The sequence below is a fragment of the Ranitomeya variabilis genome, chromosome 4 (assembly GCF_051348905.1).
Source record: "Ranitomeya variabilis isolate aRanVar5 chromosome 4, aRanVar5.hap1, whole genome shotgun sequence".
Taxonomy (NCBI): domain Eukaryota; kingdom Metazoa; phylum Chordata; class Amphibia; order Anura; family Dendrobatidae; genus Ranitomeya; species Ranitomeya variabilis.
The window spans coordinates 143,312,275-143,324,054 of NC_135235.1; the positions used below are offsets into that span (position 1 = coordinate 143,312,275).

The 11,780-nt window shown below is 46.3% G+C and overlaps 1 pseudogene; it reads right to left on the bottom strand.

Moving 5' to 3' along the window:
* Window positions 1-7,657: 7,657 nt before the first annotated feature.
* Window positions 7,658-10,998, bottom strand: LOC143767760 (uncharacterized; annotated as a pseudogene).
* Window positions 10,999-11,780: the final 782 nt, after the last annotated feature.

The following is an 11,780-nucleotide window of genomic DNA, read 5'->3' on the forward strand; positions in this document are numbered from 1 at the left end:
TTTTTTGGACCAGCACTCCTCCCATTTGGCTCAGGTGATTTTAATTAGCAGGAGACTGCAAAGTAAGGGGTCTTGCCCATTTTGGCTCTCACTGAAGAGCTGGAGGAAGGTGAGTTTAAATGCTCCCTTCATTTTGGTGCTGGTGCTGTGAGGCGGCCATTGTTGCTGTGGCTTTGTGCTGGTGGGGCGGCGCGGTCTGGAGTCTTGGGGACTCAGTCTCGCAGCATGGGTGCTGTGGGGCAACAGGCCGTCCGCCCTGCTGGTGCATGGCCGCTGCGGCGGTGGTCGCCGCACGGCTCCGCTCCGTTAGGGCGTTAGGACCCACTACGAGGTTTGCCGTGAAGGGGCAGTGGGCTTCATACAGTCTGATCAGAATGTTAAACTGAAAACCTCATGTTCAGTATTTAAATTTTTGCCTAGCGGCTTTAGATCAACGTATGATTTTGGGATGTGCGGTTCATGCTCTTTTTTTTTCTTTTTGCACATAGCATGTACTTGTCTCTTTTTTTGGACCAGCACTCCTCCCATTTGGCTCAGGTGATTTTAATTAGCAGGAGACTGCAAAGTAAGGGGTCTAGCCCATTTTGGCTCTCACTGAAGAGCTGGAGGAAGGTGAGTTTAAATGCTCCCTTCATTTTGGTGCTGGTGCTGTGTGGCGGCCATTGTTGCTGTGGCTTTGTGCTGGTGGGGCGGCGCAGTCTGGAGTCTTGGGGACTCAGTCTCGCAGCATGGGTGCTGTGGGGCAACAGGCCATCCGCCCTGCTGGTGCATGGCCGCTGCGGCGGTGGTCGCCGCACGGCTCCGCTCCGTTAGGGCGTTAGGACCCACTATGAGGTTTGCCGTGAAGGGGCAGTGGGCTTCATACAGTCTGATCAGAATGTTAAACTGAAAACCTCATGTTCAGTATTTAAATTTTTGCCTAGCGGCTTTAGATCAACGTATGATTTTGGGATGTGCGGTTCATGCTCTTTTTTTTCTTTTTGCACATAGCATGTACTTGTCTCTTTTTTTGGACCAGCACTCCTCCCATTTGGCTCAGGTGATTTTAATTAGCAGGAGACTGCAAAGTAAGGGGTCTAGCCCATTTTGGCTCTCACTGAAGAGCTGGAGGAAGGTGAGTTTAAATGCTCCCTTCATTTTGGTGCTGGTGCTGTGTGGCGGCCATTGTTGCTGTGGCTTTGTGCTGGTGGGGCGGCGCGGTCTGGAGTCTTGGGGACTCAGTCTCGCAGCATGGGTGCTGTGGGGCAACAGGCCGTCCGCCCTGCTGGTGCATGGCCGCTGCGGCGGTGGTCGCCGCACGGCTCCGCTCCGTTAGGGCGTTAGGACCCACTACGAGGTTTGCCGTGAAGGGGCAGTGGGCTTCATACAGTCTGATCAGAATGTTAAACTGAAAACCTCATGTTCAGTATTTAAATTTTTGCCTAGCGGCTTTAGATCAACGTATGATTTTGGAATGTGCGGTTCATGCTCTTTTTTTTCTTTTTTTTTTTCTTTTTGCACATTTCTGATGGAATTGTTCACTTTTCCTGTCTTTTCCATCTGTCCCAGACCGACATGACACCTTCTTCCAGCTACAGCTTGTCTGCAGAGAAAACAACAAAGACACATTACATTTCTCACATTCCAGCCCCATCACCATCTCTTCCCAACCTGCACAAACTCCTCATCCTGCTGATACCCCAATACTGAGCCGCTGCTGCCGTATGTGTCCCTATTACTGCACCTGATACCCCAATACTGGGCCGCTGCTGCCGTATGTGTCCCTTTTACTGCACGTGATACCCCAATACTGAGCCGCTGCTGCCGTATGTGTCCCTATTACTGCCCCTGATACCCAATACTGAGCCGCTGCTGCCGTATGTGTTCCTATTACTGCCCCTGATATCCCAATACTGAGCCACTGCTGCCGTATGTGTCCCTATTACTGCCCCTGATACCCAATACTGAGCCGCTGCTGCCATATGTGTTCCTATTACTGCCCCTGATATCCCAATACTGAGCCACTGCTGCCGTATGTGTCCCTATTACTGCCCCTGATACCCAATACTGAGCCGCTGCTGCCGTATGTGTTCCTATTACTGCCCCTGATATCCCAATACTGAGCCACTGCTGCCGTATGTGTCCCTATTACTGCCCCTGATACCCAATACTGAGCCGCTGCTGCCATATGTGTTCCTATTACTGCCCCTGATATCCCAATACTGAGCCACTGCTGCCGTATGTGTCCCTATTACTGCCCCTGATACCCCAATACTTATCCGCAGCTGTCGTATTTGTCCCAATTACTCCTCCTGATACATCAACACTGAGCCACTGCTGCCGTATGTGTCCCTTTTACTCCACCTGATACCCCAATACTGATCCACTGCTGCCGTATGTGTCCCCATTACTCCACATGATACCCCAGTACTAAGATGCTGCTGCCGTATGTGTCCCTATTACTGCACATGATACCCCAATATTGAGCTACTGCTGCCGTATGTGTCCCCATTACTGCCCGTGATACCCCAATACTGAGCCGCAGCTGCCGTATGTGTCCTTATTACTCCACCTGATGCCCCAATACTGAGCCACGGCTGGGGTATGTGTCCCTATTACTGCACCTGATACCCCAATACTGAGCCGCTGCTGCCATATGTTACCCTATTACTGTACCTGATACCCCAATACTGAGCAGCTGCTAGTGTATGTGTCCCTATTACTGCACATGATACCACAATACTTAGCCGCTGCTGCAGTTTGTGTTCCTATTACTGCACCTGATACCCCAATACTGAGCCACTGCTGCCATATGTGTCCCTATTACTCCACCTGATACCTCAATACTGAGCCGCTGCTTCATTATGTGTCCCTATTACTCCACCTGATACCGAAATACTGAGCCGCTGCTACCGTGTGTATCCCTCTTACTGCCCGTGATACCCTAATACTGAGCCGCTGCTGCCGTATGTGTCCCTATTACTGCACCTGGTCCCCCAATACTGAGCCACTGCTGCCATATGTGTCCCTATTACTGACCCTGACACCCCAATACTGAGCCGCAGCTGCCGTATGTGTCGCTATTACTCCACCTGATATCTCAATACTGAGCCGCTGCTGCATTATGTGTCCCTATTACTCCACCTGATACCCCAATACTGATCCACTGCTGCTGTATGTGTCCATATTACTCCACCTGATACCCCAATACTGAGCCGCTGCTGCCGTATGTGTCCCTATTACTGCACATGATGCCCCAATACTGAGCCGCAGCTGCCGCATTTGTCCCTATTACTCCACCTGATACAACAATTCTGAGCCACTGCTGGGGTATGTGTCCCTATTACTCAACCTGATACCCCAATACTGAGCCGCTGCTGACGTCTGTTTCCCTATTACTCCACCTAATGCCCCAATACTGAGCCACTGCTGCTGTATTTGTCCCTATTACTCCACCTGATATCCCAATACTGAGCCACTGCTGCTATATGTGTCCCTATTACTCCACCTGATACCCCAATACTGAGCCGCTGCAGCCTTATGTGTCCCTTTTACTCCACTTGATACCCCAATACTGAGCCACTGCTGCCGTATGTATCCCTATTACTCCACCTGATGCCCCAATACTGAGTAACTGCCGCCATATGTGACCCTGTTACTGCACCTGATACCCCAATACTGAGCCACTGCTGCCATATGTGTCCCTATTACAGCCCTTGATACCCCAATACTGAGTCGCTGCTGCCGTATGTGTCCCTATTACTCCACCTGATACCTTAATACTGAGTTGCTGCTGCCATATGAATTCCTCTTACTGCCCCTGATACTCCAATACTGAGCCGCAGCTGCCATATTTGTCCCTATTACTCCACCTAATGCCCCAATACTGAGGCACTGCTGCTGTATTTGTCCCTATTACTCCACCTGATATCCCAATACTGAGCCACTGCTGCTATATGTGTCCCTATTACTCCTCCCAATACCCCAATACTGACCCGCTGCTCCCGTATGTGTCCTTATTACTGCACCTGATACCCCAATACTGAGCCGCTGCTGCCTTATGTGTCCCTTTTACTCCACTTGATACCCCAATACTGAGCCACTGCTGCCGTATGTATCCCTATTACTCCACCTGATGCCCCAATACTGAGTAACTGCCGCCATATGTGACCCTGTTACTGCACCTGATACCCCAATACTGAGCCACTGCTGCCATATGTGTCCCTATTACAGCCCTTGATACCCCAATACTGAGTCGCTGCTGCCGAATGTGTCCCTATTACTCCACCTGATGCCCCAATACTGAGCCGCTGCTGCATTATGTGTCCCTATTACTCCACCTGATGCCCCAATACTGAGCCACTGCTGCCGTTTGTGTCCCTATTACTCCACCTGATACCCCAATACTGAGCCGCTGCTGCCATATGTGTCCCTCCTATTGCCCCTGATACTCCAATACTGAGCTGCTGCTACCATATGTTTCCCTATTCCTGCACCTGATACCCCAATTCTGAGCCGCAGCTGCTGTATGTGTCCCTATTACTTCACCTGATGCCCCAATACTGAGCCACTGTTGCCATATGTGTCCCTATTACTGCACCTGATACCCCAATACTGAGCCACTGCTGCCATATGTGTCCCTATTACTCCACCTGATACCCCAATACTGAGCCGCTGCTGCCATATGTGTCCCTATTACTGCACCTGCTGTGTGGTTCTCTGTACCCCTTTGATAGCCACAGTAACCTGAGTTCCCCTATAAAAATATGTGCCCACTTTACATTTAATAATGTCCCTAGTCTTCCCCTGTAAAGCTCCCCTATATACACAGTATGATGCTCTCTTATACACAGTATAATGCCACCTCACTATAGAGTACCACCCACATAGTATACTGACTTCTTAGTAGCCCCCAAACTGTTTGATGGCTCCAACAATGTATATTGACCCCACACTGTAATCTCTATACTGTATGATGGCCCCCTAGATAGCCTCCACATACAGTAGCATAATGCACCAAATAGTCCACAATATAGTATAATGCACTCCCTATAGGCAGACTCTATAGAATAAGGCAGCCCGCATAGGCAGACACTGTAATAAGGCACCACCCCCTTATAGGCAGACCCTGTAATAATGCAGCACCCCCATAGGCAGACCCTGTAAAAGGCAACCCCCATAGTCAGACCCTGTAATAAGGCAGCACCCCCATAGCCAGACCCTGTAATAAGGCAGCCCCATAGTCAGACCCTGTAATAAGGCAGCACCCCCATAGTCAGACCTTATAATAAGGCAGCACCCCCATAGTCAGACTATGTAATAAGGCATGTAATAAGGCAGCCCCCATAGGCAGACCCTGTAAAAGGCAACCCCCATAGTCAGACCCTGTAATAAGGCAGCACCCCCATAGCCAGACCCTGTAATAAGGCAGCCCCATAGTCAGACCCTGTAATAAGGCAGCACCCCAATAGTCAGACCCTGTAATAAGGCAGCACCCCCATAGTCAGACCCTGTAATAAGGCAGCCCCCCATAGGCAGACCCTGTAATAAGGCAGCCCCCCATAGGCAGACCCTGTAATAAGGCAGCAGATCCCCATAGGCAGACCCTGTAATAAGGTGGCACCCCCACAGTCAGACCCTGTAATAAGGCAGCCCCCCGATAGGCAATAAGGCGGCAGCACTCATAAAAAATAAATAAATACTCACCTCTCTTCTTCCTGGTTCCTGCACTGCTCCCGCTGATGATCCCCTGACATCCTGGCTGTTAGTGTCAGCGACGTCAGACGCCGGCACTGACAGGAGGATGATGGGAGGAGTGAGCTGATGCCGATACAGCTGATCTTCTGATGATGGCGGGGGGCCCACTCCTGGCACCACCCCCCGCCTCCTCAGGGGCCCTATAGAGGCCGGGCAGCAGAGCAGGGAGATCGATTCTCCCTGCTCTGCCGATACAGTTACAGTAGCGTAGCTCCGGGTGGGACCCCTCAGAGCATCGGGCCTGGGGTGCCTGCACCCTCTGCCCCCACGGTAGCTGCGCTACTGCTTATGCTACAAGAAAACACAGACTTAGGTTCTAATAGGAATCTTTCCAAATACAATAATTGGAAGAACCTTTTATAAATTATTCTAAAAAGCAATAAGTCTCTGAACACCCAGGGCCGGCCCGAGAGATTACGGCGCCCTAGGCAAAACTATTTTGTTGCGCCCCTACTATCCTTGGCAGTAGATGAAAACTTGGGATATAAATTTAGGAGCAAAATAAACCACAACAACAATGATTAATTAACTCTCTCCTAACTCTTTAATCTTCTGAGAAGTTGTATAGGACAAATACACTCACCGGCCACTTTATTAGGTACACCATGCTAGTAATGGGTTGGACCCCCTTTTGCCTTCAGAACTGCCTCAATTCTTCATGGCATAGATTCAACAAGGTGCTGGAAGCATTCCTCAGAGATTTTGGTCCATATTGACATGATGGCATCACACAGTTGCCGCAGATTTGTCGGCTGCACATCCCAAAGATGCTCCATACAAGGCAGGATGGATCCATGCTTTCATGTTGTTTACGCCAAATTCTGACCCTACCATCCGAATGTCGCAGCAGAAATCGAGACTCATCAGACCAAGCAACGTTTTTCCAATCTTCTACTGTCCAATTTCGATGAGCTTGTACAAATTGTAGCCTCAGTTTCCTGTTCTTAGCTGAAAGGAGTGGTACCCGGTGTGGTCTTCTGCTGCTGTAGCCCATCTGCCTCAAAGTTCGACGCACTGTGCATTCAGAGATGCTCTTAGGCCTACCTTGGTTGTAACGGGTGGCAATTTGAGTCACTGTTGCCTTTCTATCAGCTCGAACCAGTCTGCCCATTCTCCTCTGACCTCTGGCATCAACAAGGCATTTCCGCCCACAGAACTGCCGCTCACTGGATTTTTTTTCTTTTTCGGACCATTCTCTGTAAACCCTAGAGATGGTTGTGCGTGAAAATCCCAGTAGATCAGCAGTTTCTGAAATACTCAGACCAGCCCTTCTGGCACCAACAACCATGCCACGTTCAAAGGCACTCAAATCACCTTTCTTCCCCATACTGACGCTCGGTTTGAACTGCAGGAGATTGTCTTGACCATGTCTACATGCCTAAATGCACTGAGTTGTCGCCATGTGATTGGCTGATTAGAAATTAAGTGTTAACAAGAAGTTGGACAGGTGTACCTAATAAAGTGGCCAGTGAGTGTATATACAAAGTAATCAATAACACAAAACAAAAACGACCATAGGTAATTAAAATTTTTGTTTCCTTGCCTTTTTTTTTAAAAGGATGACACTAAGTCACCGAGATTAATTTGTTTAGCAACTTCAGATTCTATCGAAATTGTTGCCAACCCAACCAACCTCTTTTGCGTCATATTTGCCCTTAAATATGTTTTAATTAGCTTTAGTTTTGAGAAGCTTCTCTCTCCTGAGGCCACGGACACAGGCAGAGTCAAAAGAATTCTTAGAGCCACCACCAGGTTGGGGACACTTTCTTTCAAGTCAGATTTAAGCAAAAGTTCAAGAACGTCTTTTCGTGATGAATCTTCTGGAACACGTCTTGAAATTGCCTGCAGTTCACCACATAGCTCTATGGCATCGATGTATTTTACTTCGTTGTGTGTAAGAGACTTTTCCAGAGCTTTACATTTATCCAGAACAAATTTGTTTGGTTTTCCCTAAAAGTGAACGGATGTGTTACAAAAATCCAAATTTCAATTCCATTTCTTTCAGCTGAGTGAACCGCTCAACTGAATTTATAGCAGTATCTAAGATCGCAACGTAAAAGTTAATTTTGAAACTCTGTTTCTCATCTCTTATGGGCTCATCTTTCCCTTCATAAGAGAACTGCCTGGTTTTTTTCTTTAAACGTTTTGGCGCAGAACTTGACTCAAAATTAGCTGGTATGCCAAGCTCTTCTGCGATTTCCCTCGCATCAACTAACAGCTTCTCAAACTCTTCATCGCTTCTTAATGATTGCAGATATTTCTTTGTTTTGTCAAGGTGTTGAGAAGCAGCAGCTAAATCAAATTCTTGTGACTGAAGTAACTTACTTGTCAAATTGATTTCGTACAAAATGTTGAACCATACTAGAACAGATGTAACAGTAACAAAAGAAAAGGTTCCAACTTGTTTAGCAAGACCTTGAGCTTCTAGCTGGGAGACATTTCCAGAGCTTCCTGTGAGACTAATATTTTCTGCTATGTCCATTAGGGCATCATGGACTTCGCTCAATTGGTAACGGTAGTGTAGTGTGTGCTAAGTGTGCATTTTTGGTTGTTTGCTTTGCTTTGCCAACATTTGAAAACTTAGGAGCAAAATAAACACGCGGGATCAAACACCTGTCAGCAGTCCGTAGTTTAGTTTAGTTTTTCTTTTAAATTTATAGTAAAAAAATTGATGTACACTTTTCTTTCCATCCCTAAAACTTTTTGCCTTTTGAAAAAGATTTTTTATAATTTTTTCTATTTTTTCTCAGGCGCCCCCTTAGGGTCGGCGCCCTAGGCGGCCGCCTAGTTCGTCTATACGTTCGGGCCGGCCCTGTGAACACCATAATAAAAGTCAGAAACTTTTTTGCATCCATTCAATCTACATTTTTGAGAATTTTACTTCTTCAAAAAGGCTATGAAATAGCAAATAGAATAACACATGAAAAAACAGTACTTTAATAATACAGTACATCGATCATGATTTTCATTGAAAAGAATACAATTATACAATAAATGTGCTTTCTAGCGCTATTTTCAATATCACTTATGCTAAATAAAATGGCCTCACCCTCATTTAAAAATTTTTGGGTATGTACACATAAAGTTCTAATTCCAACGGCTTTCTGATGAGAAGCCACTTCCAAAAAAAAGCTCGAGTACCTTTTCCAGGAGTTGTTTTGCTGGCAGTTTTACTGTAATTTTCCATATTCTTTTAGCTACAAAAATGAGCATGCTAGATGTCCAAAGAAGAAGCAAAAGACTGAATTTGTACACTGCAATGTCTTTTTTGCACTTCTGTGCATTATATTAACTTTTTGCAGCACACTCTCAAGTGGTTTCCAAGCAGAATCTGCCAGAAAAAATGTGCAGATATGTAATGCACAACTATGCCATAAGTCACACACCATATGGTGTGCGGATATTAACATTTCACTATGGCAGAGACAAATAAAATTAAAGAAAATAAAGTTTGAGATGCCAGGGTGCACTTAATTAACCTCTGTTTCTTGGCAGTGTGATATAATGTGGAGCACTCCAAATAGTTCGGAAAACAGGGAGGTCGGAGGGGATGTTGATCACTTTTACTTGTGGCATGAATATACTAGGTGCATCCAGACAAATGATGATTGAGCAGAAATTGAATTTCTATGCAGTAATCACAATTACTTTTCATTATAGTAATGCAGGTTAATAAATGGTGCAGTAGTTCTGGAACTTCAATTTCTAATTATATGCACAGTCCTTATCACACAATTATCTGAAGCTGAGACTATAGTTTATCACATACGGAAGCTTTGGCTGCTTCTTTACCTCATCCTTCAACTTTCCTACTCGACTACACTGTGCCCAAAATGTCTCTTCCCATTTCTATCAAGCCCAGGACATGGTCATGTGGTCAAACTATGTGACCTCATGGCCATATATTGAAATCAGGGCTGCTTTGTTAACTCTTTACAACCTCCTGACAGCAGAACATAACGTGTGCAATACTCTAAGCATACAGTGGGTACGGAAAGTATTCAGACCCCTTTAAATTTTTCACTCTTTCTTTCATTGCAGCTATTCGGTAAATTCAAAAAAGTTCATTTTTTTCTCATTAATTTACACTGTGCACCCCATCTTGACTGAAAAAAACAGAAATGAAGAAATTTTTGCAAATTTAATAAAAAAGAAAAACTGAAATATCACATGGTCATAAGTAGGGATGAGCGAGTACATTCGTTAGGATTCGGTACTCGGCGAGTAGTGCGGTACTCGCGGTACTGGAATCCTAGCGAGTATTTCACTACTCAGTCAACTCACAATATTCGCATCTCCCACCCAGCATTAGCTAATCACAGTAATGCCGCAGTATTCTTGGTTGTGGGCGGCAGTACTGTGATTGGCTGACTGTGCAGCATCATAGATGAGCCATCATAGTAAGCTATGAGTCATAAGCTCTATAAAAGCCCTGTCGGCACCATTTTCTGCACATTGCATCTGGAATACAGCTAGTGCTAGCATAAGGAGAGTGTGAGCAGCTGCTAGGGAGATTTGTGCTTTTGGAAATTGTCCAGAAATCATCTAAAAAAATACACAAAAGCTCTTGTGAGAGCTATTCTAGTAGTAGGTGACTGTAGTAGTGCAGGGAGACAGGTAGGAGAGTTACAGTACATACATAGTACCTCAATATCTCAGCTCTTGCTGAAAGTACTGTATAAGGTCAGGGAGTAGTGACAGTTTTTTCCAGCTATTTTGGGGGTCACATTTACCCCTGCAGGACAATTTTTTTTACTCTTGCGGTGCTGTTTGCACACCAAATAGCACGCACATTACTGCACAACTGACATGCATCCAGCTCCATTGTCTTCTGTGGTGACTGGCGAGCAAAATATTCGGCGTTAAACTCTGGCCAATATTTTTGCCTTTACGGTGCTGTTTGCACAGCAAACAGTATGCACGTTACTGCACAACTGACACACAGCCAGCTCCATTGTCTTCTGTGGTGACTGGTGAGCAAAATTTCTGTGCTAAACTCAGGTCAATTTTTTTGCCTTTACGGTGCTGTTTGCACACTGAATAGCACACATGTTAATGCACAACTGAAACGCAGCCAGCTCCATTGTCTTCTGTAGTGACTGGTGAGAAAAATATGCGGCTTTAAACTCAGGCCAATTTTTTTTTTACACTGCAGTCCTCCTCTTTGTAAATCACAAAGCAGTACTAGGCTGCAGTGCTACCTTCCACAAACACGAACTGCTCCTTGTTCCACAATATCTGCATCTGAACATCTGTGACCATGCCACAAAAACCCCAAATTCCCAAAAAGCCTGTTGAGAAGGGACAGAGACGTGGGCATGGGGTTGTCAGTGGTGCCCAACAAGGCACTGTGTCTGGGAGACAGAAGAAGATTGATGCATCTATGTTCCTGGCAAAAATTCCCGGTCGGGAATGTAAACGTGTCTGGAAGTCAGAAGAGCAAGAACAGATACTGTATTGGATGTCAGATAAGACCTCAATGAAATTTTCTAGTAGCACCCAATCCTCCACGACCACACAGTCTACTGTCGATACACAGAAAGCTGGGTCATCCAATCCTCAACCTGTTCCTATTTCCTCCCCCCCTCAGCAGTCACAGGAAGCATTTGACCCCATGCTTGGCCACTCCGTGATCAGTTTGGTACATATGATCCTTTGGTTGCCTCTGGCCTCTCAATGCTCAACATTGAAGAGGAACGTGAGGAGGTATCGTCATGGCCAAATGTCTGAAAACCCACAGAAAGAAGAAAGCCACTTTCAGCCATGCGACATACAGGCTTAAGAGGTGGAGGCTGAATATGAGACACAGTTGCTATCTGCCCAGCCGACAATATCAACACGGAAGGAGGATGACATGGATGACGAGGTGGTCGATGATGAGTCCACTGATCCAACCTGGACCATTGGTACGCATAGCCAGCACAGCAGCACAGAGGAAGAAGGTGGAAACATAGCACCAACAAAGGCACCAAGGGCTACTGGTTTGAGCAGAGTGCAAAGTGTGTCATCGGTTGCCAAGAGCAATCCCTCTGTGCCCCAAGTCA